Source organism: Zeugodacus cucurbitae, chromosome 2, assembly GCF_028554725.1.
Source record: "Zeugodacus cucurbitae isolate PBARC_wt_2022May chromosome 2, idZeuCucr1.2, whole genome shotgun sequence".
In the NCBI taxonomy this organism is placed as follows: Eukaryota; Metazoa; Arthropoda; class Insecta; order Diptera; family Tephritidae; genus Zeugodacus; species Zeugodacus cucurbitae.
The window spans coordinates 43,098,211-43,125,457 of record NC_071667.1 but is presented as its reverse complement, the minus strand read 5'-3'; the positions used below and the strand labels follow the sequence as shown (position 1 = coordinate 43,125,457).

At 34.5% G+C, this 27,247-nt stretch overlaps 1 protein-coding gene across 6 annotated transcripts in view; it reads right to left on the bottom strand.

The window, feature by feature from the left end:
* Positions 1–27,247, bottom strand: part of LOC105219617 (homeotic protein antennapedia) — a 159,039-nt gene that overhangs the window by 37,823 nt on the left and 93,969 nt on the right. The window contains exon 1 of one of the 6 annotated variants that reach the window (XM_011195886.3): positions 14,215–23,990. The exons of the other annotated variants lie outside the window; for them this stretch is intronic. The gene's annotated coding sequence lies outside the window, so the exon portion shown is untranslated. Of the gene's footprint in view, positions 1–14,214; positions 23,991–27,247 lie in introns of those variants that run through there. 6 annotated transcript variants of the gene reach the window in all.

Genomic DNA, 27,247 nt, shown 5'->3' with positions numbered 1-27,247 from the left:
ACAAATTTTGAGGTATTTAATCGTTTTTACATCCTTTTTTGTTTCAAACAAGATATTCCATTAATAAAGTCCCATATCAACCGATGTATATGAGATAAAGTTAGCGAGGAAAAATACATGTACATTATACTTTACATGTACATGGAGATCAGGGAACTAGATGTAAAAAAATAAAGTTAGATATATTAAAAAAGTGTATCTGCACTAACAACTGAGGTAAGAAAAGTTGTTATACTTCAATTATATTAGATTTATGACAAATGAAAGTCGTTCATATTTTGATTAACAAATCCCGCTTGAAGACATAATTACTGTGTGAGTTTTGAGTTTTTTAGGAAACTTCCAATATTTTAATATGATTCATGAGCATTCCATATATTCTAAATGATTGTCTTGTCTTGAACTGAAGAATTATGAAGAAGTGCGATCACTGACTGTGCGCAGTACTGACAAAATATATCCAATAGGATCAGCTTAAACGTTGTAGATACGATAAACTACTAAGAATCCGTACCAACCCTAGCAATGCTTCGTGGTTTTGTTTGGACAAGGGTACATGTTTCACTTTCAAATGATATTACCTATATTTTATGTTTATTTTATAAACCAAATGTGCGAGTAGTATTGTTGATAGAAACTTAAATCTAGTATGGCCAGCACGAATTTATTGCAAATTGTGTCTAAATATTGAATTGAAGAATTCATACACTCTTACTAAAAGTAAATTGCCTATAGTCACATAAAACAATAATTACAAATTTAAATTTTCATCGAATTTGTTCGAAAAGTGTTGTCACTTCGAAGATTCGGCTCGTTGAGCTTATCAGCGTCATCGGAATTTGCGGTGTCCGCTTTTATGGTTTGAGCGCTTGGCAGTCGGTCAAGTGGCTGCGTTGGGTATGTGAATACTAATGAAATGTAGTGCCGTGGACGAGCCAATGACAAAGGCGGCTTTTCGTCAAGTGCATAGCGTCTGAGAGTAATTCAGTAGTAGCTTTCTGGGAATTCGTCTCACGATAAGCAAATTGTCGCCGTTCGAGTTCAAACCGGGCTGTAATTACGAATGGTTTGCATGTGACACAGAATAGTCGAAATAGCGCGAGATTTGTTGAAGCTCCGTGTCAAATCAAAACATTAAAACATGTTTTCTCTACATACATATGTAAATCTGCTTAAATTGAGCTACGTGGTTGATTGTATGACGCGTTGCAATTGTTGTACTATTAATTAAGTCATCCACTGACGGCGGCGTCGATTTACTATCTGCTCGCGCATTTAAGATCGGCATTTCACTTAATCCCGCCGTTGAGATCGCCGTGCCGAGATTTAGATTTTCAGTTTAAGCTTTACTTTTTTTACAAACACAAATCTGTATGTTGAGTGTGAGTGTGCGCGGTTTCAGCCTTTTCTACGAGTAATGAATTTGCGGCAATTAGAGTACACTTCGATGCGGTCAGCGGTGTATGGGGTAGATGCAAGTGACAACAGCTTGTTTAAGCCTTATTTGTACAACAAATAAGTGACATTAAGTGCCGTTGCCACCGTCATTGTGTTCTTTTGGCCAGCTTTTATTAAGATGCACAAGCTTACTTGTATGTTAATTCGTTGGCAACCTCGGCTTTTAAAATTGTCCACTTGAGGGGCGGTAGTATAAATGAGCGAATAAACCAGAATTTGTTGTAGACTATACGTAGCTTTGCTTTGACATTGTTACTACAAATTCCAATGCATATTTACAATAAAACACGTGTTGTCAATAAACTTATTTTAAACACCAGCGGACGCAATCTTGGCGAAGTCTGCTTTTCCCAGTAAAAATAGGTTGCAGATGCAGCAAATTAAGCAAAGATAAGAAGGCAAAAACTACTAACAGCTTTCAGATATGTATGTACATATATTACTGTTCACTTTTGTTTTTGTTTAAGCCTGTTCAATTTTCATTCTTATTGTGAGTGTGTAGCTTCACTTGTCTTCTTAACGGTCAAATAAAAATTAAAGCTTGCAAATGCGGCAGATGGTCACAAAAAATGTCATCATACTAATACAAAGCAAATCTATACATTTGCAACGCATTTAATAGTAGAGCAAACGCCGGTAAACTAGCGCTCGACCAGTTGGTCAACCACCCGATTATATTTAGTTTCGTCCATCGATACGGCCATGAATGATCCAAAAAAGGGTATACCCATTGTTTGCCAGTCAACTCCTATTCCTCTTAGGGGCTTACTACATACCTAAATACTTTATGAACATCACATACTCCCTTACTCTTTGTTGGTGGTATGGCTGTTTTGTTCCTAAACTCCAGTTTTATAACCATTTGTTCAGTGCGTTCTTTTATGTTCTGTCGTCAATATTGTTGTAAGGAATTGGTCAGTTTTTTATTGTTTATTCATGCTGCGAGTACTTGTAAGCCGCTTATTGTTTTCAACCACTTCAGACTGTATTAATGTCAATACCAACTTAAACTTGAATACTTTTATTGTCGATTTTAAATATAAATATGTATATGTATCTGCCACCTCTCCACTTTTTCATAACTTATATTTTGTTAGTCCAGCGGATGTAACGTAACTCATTCTTAAGTGTTTTCAAAATGTGTAACAAACCGAATGTGAAAACGGAAAGCGATTCAAATTTTATTAACATGCTCCTAGGTGTTATGAAAACGTTTTTTCTGCACTCAAAAGCTGAATATTTCCTTCTGAGAATGCACAAGTATGGAAAAGAATTTTATTCTAGTTTCAGATTTCATCGCCAACACCGGATGAAATCAGAAACATTTTTTTTTGGAAAACTTTTGATTCTACGTGTTCTAGGTAAGTGTTAAAAGTCGTCCATTGGGATGGCAGATACTCCCAATATTTGGTATATGTAAACGTTTTTATATTATTTATAAATTGTTTATATTTTCAGACTTCGCGTAATATTTTCCTAAATGAGTTAGATGAATAATTAAAAAATTATATATTCGTATATGTATATGTATAATATTATGAGAATTGCGAAAATATACATCACATATATACATAAACATATGTATGTGCATAAATAAATGTGCTTTAGTATGTAAGGTAACCGGAAGCGAATAGTCGCGCATAAGAACCAATCAGCCGAGAATGTGTGCTTTTAAGCTGCTGCAAATCCCTTCAATAAACAAAGAAAAAGTGGATGGTACGACATTAATGCACACACCATGTACAAAAATAAATATTTGATTGCAACATACTTTAATGATTTATAAACAAAAACCAGAAACCCACGGCAATGTTCAAAATATGCAGTTCTACAAAAGCAAGGAATGCGTTTATAATATATGGGCATGCGTATTTAAAAAAAAAAAAAAAACTAGGAAACACTTTGTAAGTGTAACAAAGTTGCTAGTTACTCTAGCGTTCATGTGATTCACTTTTATTAGTTCTATATATGTAAATTATTTATTTGTTTAATTCATCGCATACACATATACAAATATGTATGTGTATTAAAATTGCATGATAACACGCAACTCACGACCGCCTTTCAGACTTCTGAACCCAGACTACAGTTTCATATGCAGTATCAGCTAATGTTTTTCCCACCAACTTCAGTTTTTCCATTGCTTTTGTTTTCGTTTATGCAGTTGTTTACTATGCCGTAGTCAACGTGATTAGACGGTAGTTAGAATATAAAGTTTACATTATTAGTAAGTATGTGCATGGAATGTAATTCGTTTTTTACATAATCTATTTTAATTTCGCTTTATGGGTAGTGTTGGTAATGTCCTGACGCTTACTTCCAAGCTGCTTTATAATTCGAGTCAGAGTGAAGTTTTTGTTGTTTGACTGTTTGAGGTGGTTGTTCTTTGAACATCATCTATGGGTTCTCTTTTTAGAGATTTAGAATTTCCTAGATAGCTTCCAAACCAACTGTCAGAGGTAATACGTGTCTTTGATATTTATGTTCTCTATAGCATATTACATTGCGAAAATTTACATCCTAACAAGATTTAAAAGTCGTGAGAATTTAGTTTTGAACGAGCATTTATACCAAAACATGTGAAAAAACAAGTAAGGAAGGGCTAAGTTCGGGTGTAACCGAACATTTTATACTCTCGCAATTTATTTATTTCACTTTATTTATATTATATAATACACAATTTGACCCACATATTCGTCATATATATTGTATAAAGTCCATTGAGAGTTGGAAACCATAATATTAGGTTAGAAGCACCGAGGTCCTCGTGTTCGATATATGGGGCCTTAAAAACCTATGGTCCGATTTCGGCGATTTTTAGAATGGGGCTGCCACACTATAAACATAGTATTTGTGCAAAGTTCTGCACCGATATCTTCACTAGTGCTTACTTTATATATTGTAATGTAAACGATTCAGATCGTCTTCAAAGTTCTGGTATATAGGAAGTAGGCGTGGTTGTAAAGCGATTTGGCCTAACCCTAACTATTACAAACCAAGTTTTATTGAAATCGGTCAAGTAGTTCCTGAGATATGGTTTTTGACCCATAAGTGGGCGACGCCACACCCATTTTCCATTTTGTAAAAATATCTGAGTGCAGCTTCCATCTGCCATTTCTTATGTGAAATTTGGTGTTTCTGACGCTTTTAGTTAGTGAGTTAACCCACTTTTAGTAATTTTCAACCTAACTTTTGTATGGGAGGTGAGCGTGGTTACGATTTCTTTCATTTTTGGACTGTATTAGGAAGTGGCTAAAAAAAACGACTGCAGAAAGTTTGGTTTATATATCTCTATTGGTTTGCGAGATATGTACAAAAAACTTAGTAGGGGGCGGGGCCACGCCCACTTCCCCAAAAAAATTACATCCAAATATGCCCCTTAATAGTACGATCCTTCATACCAAATTTTATTTCCATAGCTTTATTTATGGCTTAGTTATGGCACTTTATGTGTTTTCGGTTTTCGCCATTTTGTGGGCGTGGCAGTGGTCCGATTTTGCTCATTTTCGAAAGCAACCTTCCTATGGTGCCAAGAAATAAGTGTGCCAAGTTTCATCAAGATATCTTAATTTTTACTCAAGTTACGTTAATAATTCGCAATAAGTATAATAAGATTGCGAATTGAGGTTTGCTGGTAAGAAGTATATTCCACAAAAATGGCTCTATACAAACCGTACATATATTCAGAAAAAAATCACTAAAATATAAACAATAATAATTGCTTCGTGTGAAAGCTTTTACTGATATATTTACATTCCTTTAATGTTAACGTGGGACACACATGTGTGTGTACTCGTAAACATGTGTATGTTATTTTCACCCGCTCTCAGACTCTTGACTACTTTGGCCATAAAATATTGAAATAATATTGATAAATGTTGCTAAGCATAAGAGGTGGAAATCGTTTGAACAAACAATCGTCACAACAATTTGCGAAGCGATAGCGGCAACTGGTGCAGTTCGCAATAAAATGAAAATAAAATTTCGTATGGGTGTAGATGAAGTAGAAGGTACAAATATGTAGCTTTTGGTTACTATAATACTACGTTCGGACCGACATTGGAAACGTGTTTTCATTGAAAAAATGGGCTTTCGTTCGAAAACTTGTGTTTTTATCCATGCAAAATCTGTCAAACGAAATCACAGTTTTCGCTGAAAATTTCTTGAAAACTTACATTCCACTCATTATAATCGATGTCTGCTCTAGTTTAGTCGATATTATTGGAAGACATATTTTGCCAGCTCTAATTTGTCATTTGATATTGTAAACAAATTCCACTACTTTGTCAAAATAATGGAGAAACAGAAATAAAAATAAGAAAGGAAGGGCTTAGTTCGCGTGTGACCAAACATTTTAGACTCTCGCAATTTATTTGCTTATTGTTATTAAGAGCGTTTTCTTTTCTTTTCTCGAATTTCAATATTATATGTACACATGCTGTATTACCTTTTTGAATGTGCTACATTTGATACATGATTAAAGAACAAAAAAAATGTCACCCTATTATGCTGGTCATCTTTCACTGACAATTTGATAACTAGAGTACAGGGCAGAATAAATTCAAAAATTTTTTGAGAAAAAAAGCACTTTAAAATTACATGCAACTCGACTCATGTATTGGGCACAAAGTCCACCAGAAAACAAAATCATTATATGAAAGATGGTGTAATTCCTGAAGTTTCATTAATATATCAGAAGTTTTAACTCGTCTCGTCATCCTGATCAATTAGATATTTATAACCCTATATCGTTTAGTTTTATGACTTACAAACAACATGAGAACAAAACTTTAATACTTTCTTAGCAATACGTTGCGGGAGTTTAAAAATCCTCATATGTAATCAAACAAATAAATTTGTGAATTGTCAATGATAACGCATCGAAAACACAAAATGTCGGTCAGAACGACTTTGGTTCCACAATCCACAAATTGCGTTTTCAAGAGGTTTTCAATGTCGGTCCGAACGTAGTATAAAGCCATCGGCTAAGTATTCTAACTTAGCGAATCAGCGCTCGACGACGCAGACATAGGTTAATAAAGTTTTTAGTTGGCATGTGTCCTTAAACAAACTCTTTTGTGGATGAGAACATAATACCATGTTTTGAATGAAGTGGACCGTTAAAGGAATATATTATTTATAATTTTTTTAATAAACATATAACAAGTCTCCGTTTAAATTGATTGTTCCTTTAGATGCATCTTCTTCTTTAATGGCGTAGACACAGCTTACGCGATTATAGCCAAGTTAACAACAGTGCGGACGATGGAAAGATGAGCTGAATGAGTTATTCGACAGCGGCTACGCTGACTAGGTCATGTTGTTCGAATGGGGCACTCCAGCTTTAAAAGTTTTGATGCATACTCGCTGGTGGTAGCCGAGGAAGACTCTCAGAGCTGAAGATGAGAACCATCCATCCAGACAACATGACCTAGACAGCGTACCCAATGTTTCTTGATTTGCAGAACAATGCCAATGTCGCCTCACCATATATCACGACGAATACGCCGACAATATTTTTGATGATAGGAGATATTTCGTCTTGTCCTTGTTCACTACCAATCCCATACGATTCCTTGTCCATTCTGGAAAAAAGTAGAATTAACGGAGCGGTTGTTGGTTCTAATTATATCAATATCATCGGCGTACGCCAGCAGCTGTACACACTTATAGAAGATTGTACTTTCTCTATTTAGCTATGCATTTTAACTTATTTTTTCCAGCAATAGATCGAAGAAGTCACACGATACTGAGTCACCTTGTCTGTAACGTCGTTTGGTATCAGACGGCTCGGAGAGGTCCTTCCCAATCCTGACGGAACTTTGTTTGTTGCTCAACGTCAGTTTACACAGTCGTATTAGTTTTTCAGGGAAACTAAGTTTAGGCATTTCCGTGCGGTCGAAAGCAGTTTTAAAATCGATGAAAAGGTTGTTTGCATCGATCCTTTTCTCCCAGGTCTTTTTTTAGATTTGTCGCATGGTGAATATCTGGCCAATGGTGAATTTTCCAAGTCTAAAGTCACACTGACTGGTCAGAGGTTTCATTAAGAGGTTAATGTGGGAGAGTACATAAAGCTTCCAAAGCGTTTTTTAAGATACTTTTTTATTTTTTTTCGGATAGCATGAGTTCCTAGAATCAACGTCCCCCAAGAGGGGTCCTTCGAAAAAGTGATTCCGAAGATAGACCTTGCATCACCAATTTTGTATTAGCTAGATTATACGAACCCTATTAACACTGTACAATTTTGCGAACAAAATAAAAAAAAAATATTTTAATAATTATTCCCTCATATATGTACATGTACAACAACAACAATCGATGCAAGCAATGCCATTATGAAAGTGGCAATTGTACTGTTATTAGTTATTCGAATTGTTCACTTTAATCCGCAAACAATATCAGCAATCACTATATACTAAACAATACTACTAAATCATTACAATATGTATTGGATTTGAGACCTGTCATCTGCATTTTGTAGAGATCGTGTTGGTGCAATTAGTGCGGATATTGTAGTTTGTTCGTTATCAGACGCAGGAGGTGACAGAAACAAATGAGTTCGCGGCGATGAAATGTATTTCTACACACACACACACACACACACAGAACACATAGATGTATGTGCAACATACCTGACAATTATTAGTATTAATTATGCTTCCGCAACATGTTGCAATAGAGTATATTTTTGAAGTGAAAACATCTTATGGCGCGTTAGGCACTTTTGTGGGTGAGCATTTTCAGCCGTTTTCGCGACAGATGAGATTTTACACAGATATATACCAGATTGAGTACAAATGAAATTAGTGCACTAACTCATGACCCAAACAAATTAGTGCAAATGAGTACTAATACTAATATCAAAAATGACCAAGACTCATTTCCACGAAACCAAAAAAAACTCATAGTATTTCTACACTTATGTACATACATATATGTATGTGCCGTCAATTTATGCCTCAAACGAGTGTATAGTAACAATTTGATTTTACTCACTTATTCATTGGTCACGATGAAAATAAACTTGAATGAGTTCGGTACACTGATCGGAACTAGTGGAATTGTGACTTCGTAGCTGAGCACGAAAGTTAAGATACCCAGTGAGAATTTAGTCACATTAAATTTTTCATTAGTTCATTGAATATGCATTTTCGTGCGTCTTTATTCATTTTCAATATATTAATATTAAAAGAAATATATTAGAACCTAAAAGTATTAACTTTAGTGTCATTAAATAACTTAAAACATTAAATGTAATACACAATATCAACGAACAAAACACATCGTTAGTCAATTCCCACAGGCCACATTTGCCTAGCGGCGGCACAGACTTCGTCAGTTTTACTTTGATCATATTCGTATCACTTTATTCATTTAGCTATACTCCTGGTGTTTTTTGGTGGTATGGCTCATTTTGGTTTAGCTTGACTGAATTATTGTCTCATGCGACAATTGAGCACTTCAACGAAACGTATCAAGAGAAACTTGCTCATTATTCATACTCTCGCTTTAAGTGCTGTGCGTAAATGTGTTTTAGTGGATATTAGTGTTTGATGAGTTTTGACTTATATGCACTAGTACTATTTTTTATGTTACTCAACCAATGACTCAAAAAATGGAATAATTGCAGTCCTCTGATATACACCGCGTGTATTCTTATAATACATGTATACTATACACAGTCTTTGTATGGGAATTCGTTCGTGGCCTCGCGACAGACAAGATTGAGAGGTTTTTATATTTATTTTATAAATGAATATTAAATGGAAAATTTATTTATTTAAATATTTCATTTGACATTTATTGATTTAATTTCTACAAAAAAAGGGTTATCTATTTTTTCATTCAATTGTCAATGCTTACGACGACATGTACATGACCTATCAGTTGATGCTCTTGTTGAGAAAATGTGTGTGTTAATATTATCAGAAACTCATGTGAGTAACGAAGAAACCATTGACATTCCAAATTTCAATTCTATAGCAAGTTTCAAAAGAGATAATCGTCCAGCAGGTGGTGTAGCTATTTATTATCGGTCCGATGATACTATGGCCACATTTTCTACAGATCATATGAAAGTGCATGCGAGATATACCAGTAACTTTAGCACTAATGTTTCGAATATTGGTAACCGGTTTTCGCTACACCATCCGAGAACCCACAGTACCACGGGTGGGCCACAAAAAACGGAATTTTTGCGGCAAACACCTGGTACTGTGTAGTACTACAGTAACCGGTTATTGGTTACTTTTTGGCACCGGTTTTTTTGGTTTGGTTTTAATATAGTTTCTATATTATTATACTCATGTCCATTCAAAAAGTGCCCACATTGCTTTGATAAACTTGATTTTTTATGTACAATTTCGCATGTCGCGAGCGCACCTAAAAATGCTCACCCAGAAAGTGCCCAACGCGCCATAAGTTCAAGTTTTCACTTCTGCCTGCACTTCCGGAGTGCAACCCCACTCGATTTTTATTTATTTTAATATCTTTCATAACACTAACAACAAAATAGAAGTGTATTAACATTGAATTGGAGATTATACATGCATAAGATATTTATTGACTGTTTTTAAAATGGGTTAGTGTCATTGAACACATAATATAGTATATTACTTTTTCAAAAAAGAACTATTTTATGTTCTATGGTATTTTCGTAAATGTTGCGAAAATTAAATGTTACAATTATCGTTGAATATCTTTTGAATTTTGTTGACAGCAACCCGTCAAAACCAGCCATATGCTTCAAAGTAATAATGCAGTGAAACGGTCTTATATTTTTCAGACGTAGTTGCGATATCACATTCTATATCTACACATACATATGCATATAGGAACATCCCTGTAGATAGCAGAAATTAGTTAGTGCAAGTTGGTTCGGCTATTGCACATCAGTTCCGTTAATGTGTTCATATGAAGTATGCATTAAATGAAGGGCGGGAAAGCGCCTAAATTAAATGCATATTTTAAAATATTTAAACTACCACGAACTGGTACGAATATGGCGATTATTCCATAGTTTCTGAACTAAAGTAGACGTTTTCCTGCAGGGGTAAAGCATGATAACACTGGGCAGAAATAAGCCAACAAAGCGGCGGTAGCATGTTATGCAACAAAAGGTGTGCTGCATTTGCCATGTTGGCCATGTTACTCGATACGAGCTTCACAAAGTGTGTAGACAACAAGGAGAAACTCATGTAAAATAACAACTACAACAATATAACGTTGCGTAAGATGTAAAATTGAAACTGAAATCCAGTGAGGGCACATTCACTTATATGTCTCTGATATCTGTCGACAAAAAGGACAGACCAGTAGACTGCGATTAGTTAAGCGAATGGAACGTGCTGAGCCATTCGCTGTTGCAAGTGCAAACGATATGCAAAAGCAGTGTCAGTCAGATAGTCAAAATGTCGTAGAAAACACTAAAATTTTCCCACCTGCCAAAGCTTCCTTAAGAGAAAATAAAGTATGTACATGTGGAGCTTAGTTCGAAACATTGGATTTTGCTTCAACTCAGATGCTTTGGAATTGTGAGTTGCAAGCTATGCTGCACATGAACGCATATGCATATGCATACATAAATACATGTTTATCAACTTCATGCCATGCAGTGAAATATCACTTCAGTCAGGAAAAGACTAGTTTACTACTAGACATTTTTGACTGTAATCGAACTAGTAAAAAATATACTAAATTACAACTAGAAACTATTCACTGAAATCGAACCAATGAATGGTCTATTATAGAAAAAGGCGCGAATTGTATAATTCATGAAACGATGTCTTAGTTAGTTATTCCATTTGCTTCAACAATCCCCTATAAATGAGTAAATAGCCCTATAAATGAAATTTATATTTACCTTTTGTTTTAGATTATAATTGAGTTAGCCATCATTTTCATTTGATATTGGCATAATTCAGATTATTATCCACTACAGACGAATATCGATTGCTTGTACGGAAGAGAATATGCTTTAGAATTGGGCTTGCTAGTGTAACTATTTTATAACCAGTTAATTTTATTTGAGTTTGAAAAACTGTAAGTTGAATGAGGGAAAAGCTGGAAAGACCTCTGAGAGGATCCGTTTAGCCGGTTATAAAATAGCAATGAAAATAATTGTTCGAAAAAATTATATGGAAATTTATTCATAGAATTTATGAACGAGTTGGGTGAGTAAGTCATTGAAACAGTGAAAGACAAAAAACAGAGCCGAGCTGCCGAACGGTCAGCTGTCTGGTTGTGAATAGTGAGCAGGCGTGCATGAAACAAGCAACAACTGCGGCTAACTAAGAATACTAACCGTTACAATAACTACAATTGTAAACAGTATGCATCTACTGAATATGTATACACATTTTTGGAAGCTACATAATTTATAAATTTCACTCTTTTCGAATTCTGATTGCGAATACCGATTTCAGGTTAGGTATTATGTTAATAGCGGTGCTCAACAATTTAGCTATTAATAGAACATAATCCAACTTTCATCTCTGATCCACTTTCAAATGTGGTAATGTAATATTGTACTCAAGCAATATGCATTTTTCAATAAATATTTTTCGTGTACAAATGCGAGTGCACATCGAAACGTTTGCAATGTATGTATATGTACTATATGTATGTACATTGGAATAACCAAAAAAGCAGTAAATACTCAGCGTATTCAGAACCAACAATAACAAATGAATGAAAATAAAAATATGCGAAAAGTATGAGTGAGATTATTTATTGCATTTTGACTTGAAGTATGAGTGCGCTAACTGGCTTGTAAAAGTATGTGTCATTACGTGCATTTTATTTAAGCAGCAACCATAATTTGCAATTGACAAAGCATGAAGATGCTTTTTTGGTGTTGTAAGCTGTACTATATGCTACGTAATTGCATATTTTTGTTGTTGTCATGAGTGTTACAATCGCCGTTTATGCTGGTATAGTTGTTTGTGATTAACATAAATCGCTTTTACACTAATTATTTCATATGTTCAGGTCGAAATGCACTCGCTCAGGGGAAGCCATCATTTATTTGCATATGGAAATTATTTTAATTTTTTCCCAGCTGATGTATGCTGTGTCGATGTCCAATTTGTTATTGTTTGCAGACGTGCTCAAGTTTTTGTTGTTCAGCCAATTTTTACACAGTATTATTCATATGAGTAGCATATGTATGTATGTATATACATACATATATATACACATGCAGGTTTATATGATTATTGAGTTGCGTTCGAGTATTTAAAGTTTGCGCCAAGCGCTTTGTGTGATTATAACTAATTTGTTTCTGTGTGTTGGCAGCGTTGCGGTTGAGTGATATAGATTTATGAACTGCATTAATATTAAATTGCAGTTATTGTTATTTAATTAATTTATTTTTATAATTACTTCGGTCGACATAAATTGTGAATTTGTTTAATCAAAATGAAAACAGCTGATTAGATAGAGAGGATATAAAAGCGCTTAGGTATTTCAAATAGCCGAGAAATTTAATTAATCAATTATTTATTAATCTTCAGTGCAAGTGATAAAAATCCAGGAAGTGCAAAAAAAAAAAAACTATAATAAAAAATTATACTTAGTTTCGAACAAATGTTCGGGTGCAACCGCACATTTTATACTCTCGCAATTTATTGATATATTTTTATTAAGATAACACACAATTTGACCCAATTTGAAAATTCTATAATTAGGTATATGAGAGCTAGGAGAAGTTAAACTATTAGAAGAAAAATATTTCCTCTAAATTAAATTAAGATACCTGAGAGATTTACCGAAATTTTCTGTGAAAAATTACCATGGGGCATTGAATTCTTCATATTCGATATTCGGGGCTTTGAAAAGTTATAGTCCGATTTCGACAATTTTTTCACAAGTGCTTATGTACATATATTTTATAAAGTGAATGAATAAGATGTAGTTCAAAATTGAGTTACATGGGAAGTTGTCGTGGTTGTGAACCGATTTCATCCATTTTCCATACGTGTCATTAGGGTGTCAAGAAAATATTATATACCGAATTTCATTCGAATCGGTGGAGTAGTTCCTGAGATATGGTTTTTGACCTATAAGTGGGCGATGCCACGCCCATTTTCCATTTTGTAAAAGAATCTGAGTGCAGCTTCCTTCTGCAATTTCTTCTGTAAAATTTAGTATTTCTGACACTTTGCGTTAGTGAGTTAACCCACTTTTAGTAATTTACAACATAACCTTTGTATGGGAGGTGGGCGTAGTTATCATCCGATTTCAACTAATTTCATGGTGTGTTGTGGGGTACGTAAGAGAACCGAGTGCAGAAAGTTTGGTTTATGTAGCTTTATTGGTTTGCGAGATATATACAAATAACCAAATTTTACTTGTATAACTTTATTTATGGCTTAGTTATGACACTTTATGTGTTTTCGGTTTTCGTCATTTTGTGGGCGTGGAAGTGGTCCGATTTTTCCCAAGCAAACCTCTCACGGTCCCACGGAACATGTGTTCCAAGTTTCATCAAGTTATCTCAATTTTCACTCAAGTTATACGTTGCACGGACGGACGGACGGACAGACAGACATTCGGTTTTTTAATCGTCTCGTCACCTTGATCATTTTGATATATATAACCCTATATCTAACTCGTTTAGTTTTATGACTTACAAACAACCGTTATGTGAACAAAACTATAATACTCTCTTAGCAACTTTTGTTGCGAGAGTATAAATATCATTCGATAGAGAAAGGGGATATTAACAACAAAAAAATAGTTTTCAATTAGACTCACCTTGGTTACACGTAATACGAAAACGTTATGCAGTAATACTCCCCCAATTTTATTATTTTTTTCTCCGAATGATTATGATTGTAGTTTTAGAATATATATATCATATACATATGTTGATTCGAACTTAATGCTAACAAACTTCATATATTCAAATACAAAGTTATTCGCAGTTTTTAAACTTATATCAATATCACAATTTTTGAATTACTATTTACAAGCACAATTGTACGACAGCTATTTTTAATATTAGTTGTATTCTTTGGATTAAGTTAAGTGGACTTTAAAACTCGCATTGTATGACTTGCTTCCCAAAAACTTAGTCCTCATCAATTTATAGAGCGAGTTGAGAAAACAGTAGAAATAAATAATAATCTGCACCAAAATTAAAAGTGAGGCGATAGCAATTTGTATGTGCAGAAGAATGGAGTACCAAGGAAACGCAAGCGTAAGACTATGAGGCAAACATAAATATTCGAAATTTTTATGTGGATGACGCGTGAATTTTCTTTTTTTACCCATAAACGAAGATGATTGCTTTATAGCTGTCCGTTCTCTCATTCAAAATGATTTTACTTTAGTTATTAGCAAATCACTAAATTTTTGTAGATTTGCACACACATTTTTGATTAACGTTTTGCTAAAGTGTACAAGAACGCCGTTAATTCTCGCACTCACAGCTCAATTCAAACGAAATGACACGCACTTTTGTTTTTGAACACGCGTTGCTTTCTGAATCGTTTATTAGCTGCGTTGGAAAGGTACTGATTACGTTCTGCTGATATTATTTATTGCGTTTAATTATTTTTGGCATCGGGGATGCGACATTTATGCCCTTTTATTGTTTTAGAGATTGACGGAGCGACGACGCAATGACGCGAAGATGAAAAGTTCAATGCTATTCAGTTGATAAGATTTACGGATACAGCAGCGACCAATAACACCATACGAAAGCATTTAAAATCTTCAAGCACGTTTGTATCAAATGTAGATGGGAATGGTATTTTTGAACTTAATCTTTTCTGTTTATGTGAAATGTCGCACTTTTGGTTTTTTAAAAAATACTTATTTTTTAAAAAGATATACTTATTTTTTAATTTTTAGTTGCCACTTTATAATGTTTTTATATTTACATTTCATATTTTTTATTTTATTTAATTATAACTTCAAAAATTGCGTTAACCAGATTATTATTTTCCCACGACACTCAAAATTGACATAAAGCGTTGTACGACAAATACGCAACCAAATTAATAACTGAAAAGTTCGTTTTGTTATTTTAAAGCCAAAAGGCTTGCAGTTAATTGAAAGCGGCTCGTTGATTCTAATGTCACGCCAAATACATTTTTCTACGGATTTTCCATGTCATTTTCGGTTTTTTATGAGCCACATAGCGTTCAAAAGCTATTTTTTTATTATCAAAATTTCACAATTTCATCACAAGATTTTTTATAATTCACTAAGATGCCATTGTACATAAACACTTAAATTCGCATTAAACACTTTTATTAATTTGAATAAATTATTATTTTTTAAACACATGTATTTGCAAAAAATATTCCTTATATTAATCCAATCTTCATATGAATATATAAATCGTATTGAATCTACTCGCAAAATACGTCGTCAAACGAAAATCGAGCGCATATTTTACGCGGCAGCAGCGAACGCAAGAATAGAACTCCCGGCAAACAACGCAAAAACATAACAAAATACGGTAAGCACACGCGGACTACTACGGGCCGCCATTCACTGTTTAACAGTTTAGTTGCTTCGATGCTTATTCCTGTTGTCTTGCCGATGTCTGCTTACTACTTTCTGCCTGCCTACCACTCTGCTAAACGTACGTCTATTTTATGTGTTCACACAACAACAACTAAACCATCACGCTAACAATGAATCTACAATGAGCTCAGCTCATATACATTCCAATAAATCTATTTCGCATGTTGCCAATGGCGCGCGCTACTACTCCGAAGTCGGCAACATGGCAACGGCCACAACGAAAGCAAAACAAATAAGAGCCAAGAGCACATATCTACAAACCAGAATGTATGAAACTGAAAAACACAATGGCACGAAACACGAGCGTTGCCGAACTCTCGTAAAGATGATGAATTGCCGAGGAAATGAATTCAAGTTGGAAGAGTGCGAGTAAATATGTCTCAGTGTTGCCGATTACTGCAGAAGCGTTGGTGGTGGTTTAGTGAGGTGTTAATGTTGCGCGGAAAATAAGTAATGTTGCCGGAATCTGTTGATTGAGCGAAAGAGAGAATGCCCTGCAGGAAATATTTATATGAAAGCATCACCGGCTATTTTGTTTGCGTACAGTGCAACCGCACATTGGGAAACAATTTTATGAAATAATACTTTGGCTTGCGAGAGATTGTATTAAATCGAATAAAAATTAAACTCTGCTAAAACTTCCACAAAATTTCTTCTTTATACAGCAATGGATGAAGACAAATTTGAGTTTATTGGCATCTTTCTGATAAAAAAATATCACCTTAGTTTGTTCACTTATTGATTTGTGTTAAAGCTTGGGAAATATTGTTTTCGACTTATTAATATATCTACAAATTTTCTAATACACGTGCAATTCCGTTTATGAGTGTGCATATGTAGTATGAGCAAATAAACTTAGAAATGCACACATATATACATATGTACTCTGTTTAATATATTTAATACCAGCTGGAAATGTTGCGCTGGAAGTGCAAGCGCTCAAATATATGTTGCTGGAAATACTCAACGATGTTGCGCAACATTTAAATTTATTGTTGAGTTTTTCAAATGCGTTTGAGAGCGGTGAGTTAAGCTTGAGTTACGAATTACAAAACTATGTGGATATATTAAATTTTAATTTTAGTTTTGGCATTATTTGAACCAATTTCTGTCAAATGGGTGAAAAAGTAGGGCTTGTTTTATATAAGTATATCCACACGTATATTGTATGTATGTACGTTTATTAGTAACACCTATTTGAAGAGTATCACAATGTTGTCACCTGGACTAACTGTTGCTTCTCAAGCAAATTAAAAATCCCATGAAATGCGTGCATATTATAAATGCAAACAATTTGATAAAGAAATGTGTAGTTCATTACTATAACTAAGCATGCTGATAATTCCACCATTATTTTTTCATACCCATTCCGTAGATGTTTAATGAATTTCTGAGTGTCAGTTTTAATGATACTAATTCATTCATATGAATACATACATACATTACATAAATGTATATTTTTAAAGTCAGTTATTCTGTTTCACTAGCAATAACTTTTGCACCCCTTTATCCAAACAGTAAGCGCACATCGTGAATATTTATTTCATATATCTAACAATAGTGGAAGTGCCTCAGCGTTTTATATATGAATATTTAATTTTCCGCCGCTGAAATCTGGCCAATTGTCATTATGTTCTCAGACGTCAGGATAGTGACTACAAATACTCTAATTTGCCGTGCTTCATTGTCGAGTAAAATCGACTTCAGCGTTTGTACTATCTTGGCACAGCTGTAAGATGCAACAATGAATGAATCAAATTGAACTTGACTTTTTATTGTTCATGCAGCATAAGTAGGCGGCCGCAATAACAAATGAGCAAAGCAGAGATATCCAACAAAAATAAATGTGACAACAACGCGTCTGGCGTAGTAAAGTGGCAAAACGGACTTTCTTGTATATGTAGTAGATAAATTTCGTTAGCAAAGAGAATATCTCCTTGGTGCTTGAGCAACTATGAGGAATAAAGAGAGAATTGTCATCGGTTGCTCCTCACCGTACCAAAATTTTGTTAAGATTTATTGTTGTTTGTATGATGCGTTATCGTTTGCTTGTTTTTACTATATGTATATATTTGTGAAGCAGTTATTTTGTCTTCGCTTAAATGTGAGAACAAACATTAAAGTTAAATTTCAATTGAAAGTGAAAAGCGTAAAAGAGTCCTTACCAAATGTCGTTGTTGTTAAATATTTGGCGAATCGGTGAGTTTTTTCATATTCGTAATCGTGCTACTCCTCCAACTTCGGCTCCGCGTGTGTACATATGTTCATTAATATGCACTGCCAGGATTTGTTTTGCGGCATTGTTTTGAATGGTTCTAGCTTTGTGTTGCTGTCCGTCCACATGAGTGGTGAGTGTTTATTTAAATGGCTTCATTAAGTATGTATGGTAATCAGTACATTATTTCCATACTTGTTGTAATGCTGCCGCTTTTGTATTCCTCCCATTTTTCAGTTGATTATTTAATTGCGTTACCATAATTCTTTGTACGAACGCAGTTTTTAAGCGGCCCTTCGATCATTTTCCCGGCACTCATGCGCCTGAGTTTCGGTGTGTTCGCGCATATCAAAGCGCTAATTGCGTGAAACAATAAATCTTCCAAACTCAATTGTTTTCTTGTAATTAGGTTGTAAAAGTTGATAATTTTTTCTGGTCTGTTTAATTGATTATGCATTATGCTTTTGGAATAAAAATAACCACCTGTCTTTTTTATATACTCATACATGTACGAATGTACATATTATATACAATCATACATACGTAAATGGGAAGTGTAGTGTATTCATTTTCGTGGAACATTAATAATGTTTCATATAGTACATCTTTTTACATCCATTTTTTAAACAGAATATGCATAATATTGTGTACCTGTGCAGTCTTAATGATATGAGTGAATTAAAAAAAATCATGAGAAGTATTTTTAAATCATCAAATCTGGTATAGTCTTATTTTTAGAGATAGTTTTACTGGATATCAAGGCCTTTTCTTTTCCTAAAAACAACAGTTTCTGTAACTCTTCAAAAATTTTTCTGTGAGTTTTTGACATTTCTATGTATGCACATATAGGTATATAACGATTGCTTGTTTCTTCGTTCGTATGATGTCATTTGATTTTTTTGTGGTAGCGGATATGCTCTTGATAATGCCTTAATGTTCGTATTTGCTGTTGCTGGCTGTTTCTAAGCTTTTGTTTTTTTCGCGTTGCCATCGCCTCTGTGCGCCCATGTTTGTTCTTTTGACAGCCAGTCAACCCGTCGTCATTTCATTCGTTCTGTTCTAAATTCGCTCTGCTCACTCATCTACACACATAACCACATACAAAAAGCATGAATGCGTTTCAATTCTAGCTGCATGTTATTCTACCATCATCCTCGATTGTTCTTAAGCTGCGTTTGCTTTGCCTACCTAACTATCAAAAAATTCTTACTGCACCCTCCCCGGCATAACAACTCATTTCTCTCATGCCGTTGTTGTTGTTTTAACATACATCTCTCGTGTCGTTGCCGTTATTCCTTTTTCATTCTCATTCCCCATGATATCGTTCACTCCATTCCTCACCAACTCTGCCGCTATTTCTCCACCCTAAGACATCAATCGGCATGATATACATACATACATACATATGTATATATGCGCATACTAGGGGCGAACCGTACACATTCATTCCACACTGACCGTCGGTTGCCCATCTGTCCGTTTGTCTGGTAGTTGCTGGAATGGCCGCTCTCCCGCTTACCTTTATCCGGTCGCCCGTCAGTACGTCCGTCCGTCCAGCCATTTTGATTTATGTGCGTTTTATTTCGTTGTTCAATACTCGTCTCATATGCGATTTATGATATGAGTTGGCAAAACTAGCGCTTCAGTGCCCTCGACCTGAAGCGCGGTTTGTGGATCGTTCGGATGTGGCAGCATGGAATCTTTTGTCCATTCGCGAAGGAGCTGTCAAATGTCCAAAATGCCTATTTGAGAATGCGTAAGGGGCTCTAGTTAGTAGTTTAGATAACCGAAAACTCTAATTTCCGACAACACCAGGGACAGAACCTGCACCGTCATTTGTTTCATCAAACTCTTGAAACACTTGTTATCGTAACAGTGAAGAGTCCTAAAAGTGTTCCAGAATCGTTTAACGTGAGGAAATGGGTATATAGCTGAAAACGGGAAAGTTTGAAAAAATGCTCAATTTAAACTTCGAGATAGTTTTTATTTGAGGACGTAAATTCCGAACAGATCTAGATTTGTTTACGATTTTTAGCAACTCAACCAAATACACTGTCAGAGGCTTAACACGGGCGAAGCGCCTTGACACTTGCAACGTGTGCGTGTTCAAATTCAACAGACAGAGGGGAAAGCTGGTGACTGATGACTAGTCGGCTGTCAGTCATCAGGGAGCAGGCGTCATTGCGAAATTTCGAGTGTGTAATTCTTAGTGACTTGTTTTAGTTCCAACACATGTTTGTATGTATGCATTTTTGGGCAAAACTTGTTTCATAAATGGTAGACATGTCATTTAGAGAGATCTTTTCATTACGCTGCGCTAATTTAATTTAATTAAATTAATTTTAATTTGCAATAATTACAATGTTGCTAATAGTTATACATGCCTATGTAACAACTATGTGTAAAAAATTGCCTTCGCTAAAATTTCTGATTAATAATATTATTTATATCATGAGGGCTATATAAAGCTACATTCTAAGTGGGACATTTTTCAGGCGAGTGAGACAAAATGCTTTTTTGAAATTCGCCACACGTTCACAACACGGAAATTAAATTACAAGTATTCTGCGAAAATCCCTTCACCCCATATTGCCAACAAACAGCACATCCCCAGTATGTTGTCCGCGTGTCAGCGCGATAGCAGTACAACAATTTCTAATTGAATGCACACACTCGAGCGGCGAAAGGAAATTGCTAGCGACCCACACCCCCCTACACGAAAATACTCGTATTCCTACCACGCCTCAAAATGTCAGCCATTCATGCAAGGCCATTGACAAAATCAAAAACATTACAATTTGCTAGCAGTGTTTTAGAGACAAAACTTTAGAAAAGTGTTCTCAAAACTAGTGTTACTTTGCTCTGATCCGAAAACCATATACGTATTTGGCCAATTCAGGCCCAATTGCGCGGTTTGCTTAGATACTTTACTGTCAGTGTATGAAGAACTTTGATATTGACTTGAAATGGCGTCGTTCGATTTGGCAGAAATGGGAGAGCAATTCTCACCAAGTTCACCAGGCTTTGATACAAATATTTTTTTATACAGGACACACATACGCATACTCTGTGTCACAATATTTTTCAATTAGAAATTACTCTGCTGAAAATAATTCGATTACTTTCGACCGGACGAATTCTTGGCTAAGAAGTTTTTCAATTGTCTGGTGTTGGCGTCTGCAGTCACCGAGAATGGACTGATGATTTCCTTTTTTCTTCAAAATTCGAAAGCAAAATGGGTGTAGAGTGTATTTTCCATTTGTTTAAGTTTAGAGTATTTCTATTTGTGAAAACAATTAGGAACGTACTCGCATCAAGTATAAGTTTAAACTGCATACAAAAGCTGTAATAATAAGGTAAAGCCATTTTGTTTCTTCGCATGTACTGTACACAGTTTTCATCTTCCGAGGTGTTTTCATTTGGGGTTCTTTTATAACCTGTTAGAGCATACAGAATAAGATAAATATTGGATATTGAATGTCCTACAAGGAATGTTTCAAAAATGGGAGGAGAAATTCAAAGTCAGTCGCCATTCGCTAGCTCTTTGGCTAATTGTAGATTGAAATTTTAGTTTTGTATGGAGGCACAACAAAAATTAAATTACATTAAGTAATGATACATTGCTTCTTCGAAAACTAAGTTACATGATTTTACAGAAAATCTCGTGAAATCAATTCAATTAAATATATAATAGGAATTAAGAGTATTAAATTCTGCATTCAATATTAGAAACAAATAGAAATTTAGATAATGGCGGCGTTAGTAATGCAGCACCCACATTGCTTGACAGCACATGTATAGTGTATTGTAAGTTTGATGGTAAAGGGAAGACAAACGTCGATTTTATAAGTGGGCAGCAGGGCGCTCTCACGAAATTACATATAGCTTGATATGTTATGCAAAAGTGTTCCAAAACATGGAAAAATATTGCCATCAGTAATTTTATACGAACTGTGATTTAGATTTCTAATCGACCTCACACACAGATGGTCAATAGGACTGTGTTGGCGACTTATTATCCAGCCAAAAGATTGTAGACAACAGATACTGACGTGCGCACGATGTTACTTAAGTCTTAGCTGCTGCAAACGTGTTCGAACCTCCGTTCTGTCAACCACTTACTCCAATGAAGACAAAAAATAGAAAACTTTAAAACATAAGCCAATCAAGCGCAACTGCCACTAGCAGTGGACAATTCCTGCATGCAACGGTCAATCGGTACTGCCGACCAAGCGCGTTTATTGTTCACATGGATGTTTCTGTTGGTTGATGGCAGCTTGTGGCTACGGTGCTTTCAATCCACTTCAATCCTCTAGCTACTACCTATTACCGTTCAAACGGTTCTCTCACTCTCTTACTCACATTTTGATTGATTTTAAATGATTGCGTCTGACATTGATTTATGGCGGCAGCTTGCATATACTGGGCCATAAGATTTCAGACTAATGCTAATGCCTCCTTTGCTGATATTCGATGTTCTGTTGTTGGTAGTGGCATGCGCCTTCACGCATGACTTTGTCTACTCTTTGGTAGGGTGCACCAATTCAGTGAGTTTTGTTACCGTTGGGCACATATGACTTTTAAGTACGCATTCACCAAAGAATGGCTTTGATTCTCTCTTCTCTTTCTACTTCCATTCAAAACAACAGCAGCAAATTTGTATTTATAATTTTTTGACTGTATTTTCTCGTAATTTACCGCTGAGCTATACATAGAGGAGTAAGAACTTTAATAAAATGTGCGAACCAAAAATAATATGAAATAAAATTGACATGACGATCCTTCAACCTCGTTTTTGTATGCGGCGCACGTTCTTGACCTATTATAAGTCAATACGCCCACAAAATTACCACAAGCGAGTCGATTGACCATACAATCGAAAGATTTTACCCAAGTTTATCTGTAAATATTCGAGTGTACATATGTTTGCGTATATTTTTCGTGTATTCATTCAGGGGTACACATATTTTCCTACACTAGTATGAATATTATGTTATAAGCGAAGGTATTTGGATTGAGATTTGGCAATCGATATCAATTTCAATGTTTTATTAAATGACTTTGACCTATAGCACAATGGTTCTCAGAATTTATATTAATTGGATTATTTTGGGATATTGCCGAATTGTACAAAAACAAGTAAGGAAGGGCTAAGTTCGGGTGCAACCGAACATTTTATACTCTCGCAATTTATTGCTATATTTTTATTAAGAAAACACACAATATGACCCATATATTCGGCATAAAGTCCAATAAGAAAACGAAAATCATCTTATATAGTATATAGGCTGAGGTAATTCCTGAACCGATTTCACTAATTTTCATCACCAATATACATTATATCTAAGATTATATGCTCATTTAATTTGGCTAAAATATTTCACATATTAACCGATTTATAAGCTATTAAGCCTATCGTATTTTTGAAAATCCTATAATTAGCTAAATGAGAGCTAGGAGAAGCTATGACCCGATTTTAACCATTTCTGGTACAGCGACACACTATTAGAAGAAAAGGATTTCCTCTGAATTAAATTGAGATATGTGAGAGATGTAACGATATTTTCGGTGAAAAATTACCAGAATGCACTGAGTTCTTCATATTCGATATCCGGGGCATTGAAAAATTATAATCCGATTTCGAAAATTTGTTCACAAGTGATTTATTCCGCTATCTTCATTGGTTCCTTATGTTTACATTATAAAGTAAAGGAATAAGATGGAATTCAAAATTGAGTTATATGGGAAGTTGTCGTGGTTGTGAACCGATTTCATCCATTTTCCACACTTGTCGTCAGGGTAATATTATATACCGAATTTCATTCGAATCGGTCGAGTAGTTCCTGAGATATTGTTTTTGACCCATAAGTGGGCGATGCCACGCCCATTTCCATTTTGTAAAAAAATTTGAGTGCAGCTATTTTTGCTATTCCTTCTATAAAATTTAGAGTTTCTGACGTTTTTCATCAGTGAGTTAACTCACTTTTAGTAATTTTCAACCTAACCTTTGTATGGGAGGAGGGCGTGGTTATTATTCGATTTTAGCTATTCTCATGGCTTATGGTGAGGTACGTAAGAGAACCGACTGCAGAAAGTTTTGTTTATATAGCTTTATTGGTTTGCGAGATATATACCGAAAACCTATTTGTCGGGCCCTCTTTCCCAATAAAATTACATCCAAATATGGCCCTTACTAGGACTATTCTTTGTACCAAATTTTACTTTTATAACTTTATTTATGGCTAGGTATGACACTTTATGTGTTTTCGGTTTTGGCCGAATTGGTCCGATTTTGCCCATTTTCGAAAGCAATCCTCTCACGGTCCCAAGGAACATATGTTCAAAGTTTCATTAAGATATCTCAAGTTATCCGTTGCACGGACGGACGGACAGACAGTATTCGGATTTTGACTCGTCTCGTCACCTTGATCATTTTGATATATGTATATAACCCTATATCTAACTCCTTTAGTTTTATGACTTACAAACAACCGCTATGTGAACAAAACTATAATACTTTCTTAGCAACTTTTGTTGCGAGAGTATAACAAAAGTATCGTACAGATAATTTTTAAAACCTGATAAAAATAAAATTAATTTGTAGAGTTCCAAGAAATGAGACATAAGTTCACTTTCAATGGATAAATCTCGTTGAAACAAAGAAATTCGACTGCAAACCACGATTCTTATGATTTTGTGGGCTATACTGATTTTTACTACAAAACTAATTTTAGATTATCCATTGTTTTGATTTCTTATAATCCTTAATTTATTTTAGCAAAATGCTGCATATGTGGATGTGGATGATTTGAATTTTGTATACAATATTTGGTTGTTGAAATTCATTTTAGTTATTTTCGTGAACTGCAAAGTGGTTCCACCATGAAAATTAACCACTAATAATGGCAATAAATCAAATGAATTGCAGCCTTCATGCATCCGCTAGATGGGTAGACGAGTAGACCGTTGTTGTTAAGGTTTGCTTCTAAGCTTCCGACTCTCCGGTATTATGCAGACTTACACTTTTGCCCTTTCTGTTTGTGTATGCCGAACTAGTCATTTACGCCTTGTGTCTAATAATAGGTTACGAGGTGGACTTCCTTTAGCTTTCTCTTTGAAAATTGGCAGATAATCAAAGAGTGGCTAGTGGCTGACGACTATTGTTACCTTTACTCTGATGGGTATCCCTTTAAAAGGGAATGTATTTAATTATAATATAGTTTTACTCTCTCATGTGTTCTTATGCTGTATATAATTCAGTTTCAGTTGTATGCTTGTATATGACAAAAACGCTAGAAACTATTAGAAACAAGTTCCAACAAAAGCATGCATGTATATAAAATCAAAAAACATGAAATAATGAATTTTATATGAATATATAATATATGAAATAAAAAAGTATGTAATAAAAAAGTATACTTGTATATAAAAGTAAGCAAGGAAAGTCCTTTAAATTCGACATCCATTCTATTCTATTTCAAATCTATAGTTTGTATATATAACCTTATTTCGAAAATATATAACGACATTTTTTAATATTTGTCAAATCAAATTTATCTTGACAACAACTAGCTTCATACTTTACTATAGAGCTAATAATTACAAAACCAATGTACTTCCTTCAACATTTCCCCACGTAATAAATATTTATTAAAACTGTAGAAATAATAGAAAAACACAGCCACTGTACACTCAACAGTGCGTCCAATTAATTATGCATAATTTGCTTAATTTAATCAACTGACCATAGAAAATAAAGGAAAACTCAAATTAAATAATGCATATGCCAAAACATAACAAAAAGGTGAAATGAAACTACGCAACTACGAAATTATACTGCTGCAAGGGCGAAACTTCCTAACTACAATCGACGAAATTGTGAGTAATAAAATTATATAACAAAGAATTTTAATGAGTCAACAAAATAAGAAAAAAATGTGCCACACAAAACAAAACAAGCCAGACACAATAGGTACCGCTGTAAATAAGCGTGTGTGTAAGTGCGTGTTGATAGGCAGGTGAATTGTTTAGTAAAGATTTTCGTTTTTTTATATGAAATATTTCCAAGAAAATTTATTTATTTTATATATGTTTAGCAGTAGTAAATAGTGCAGCAAGTCATCACATGAAATGGAAGAAACGTTTTAAATCATACTTTAGATTTAGTAGCGGAAAACTTATATTTGTTGCACTATATACAGAACGATGGTTATAACTGAATATTCCCCATTCGATTGCAATATTCGTTTGTTTATAATTTTTTTTTAAATTCGGAACACATTTTGAGGCTTCTCAAGGCGCCACTTCCCCATTCTTTTAGGCAATATCAAAACAAACAAAACCGAAGCAAAAGTAGGTGAAACCTATGGTATGAAAAGTAGGTGAATACCATCCAGTCTCCAATTTAAGTATTTAGGCACATAAATCACTCTTCACGTTGCCCTTTTAATATTTTAAGTAGAATTGTTCCAATAAAACCACTTTTCTGATTTTTTCTTTATTTTTCGGTTGTTAATAGTTTTATGTGGCCATTGTACTGTCAGTTACATACATATATATTTTTCGATAAGCTACACAAAAACACATGAGAAAATATATATAATTGAGAACATGAATCTCAATATTATATATACACATATTTTCAAATTAAATATCTGTGCGTAATTTTTTACCATTAGTCCACCAAGTTAATGGATAAAGCAGAATAAAGCTAATTCACTGTCTCTTATTGTGAGAATACTATTTATAATCTCTTGTATATTTCCAGATGACAAACAAATATTTGTTTAAAAATAATAGGGATCATAGGTACTAATGGTTGCAATACTAACTATATTCAAATGTCGAAAGCTATTTAATAAGATCTTAGAAAGATCTTGTTTAAAAGTAATAGGGATCATAGGTACTAATGGTTGCAATACTAACTATATTCAAATGTCGAAAGCTATTTAATAAGATCTTAGAAAGATCTTAGAGGTTTAAAAATCTGACGGAAATATTTAATTTGAAACTTTTATTTATTCCTATTTCAATTGT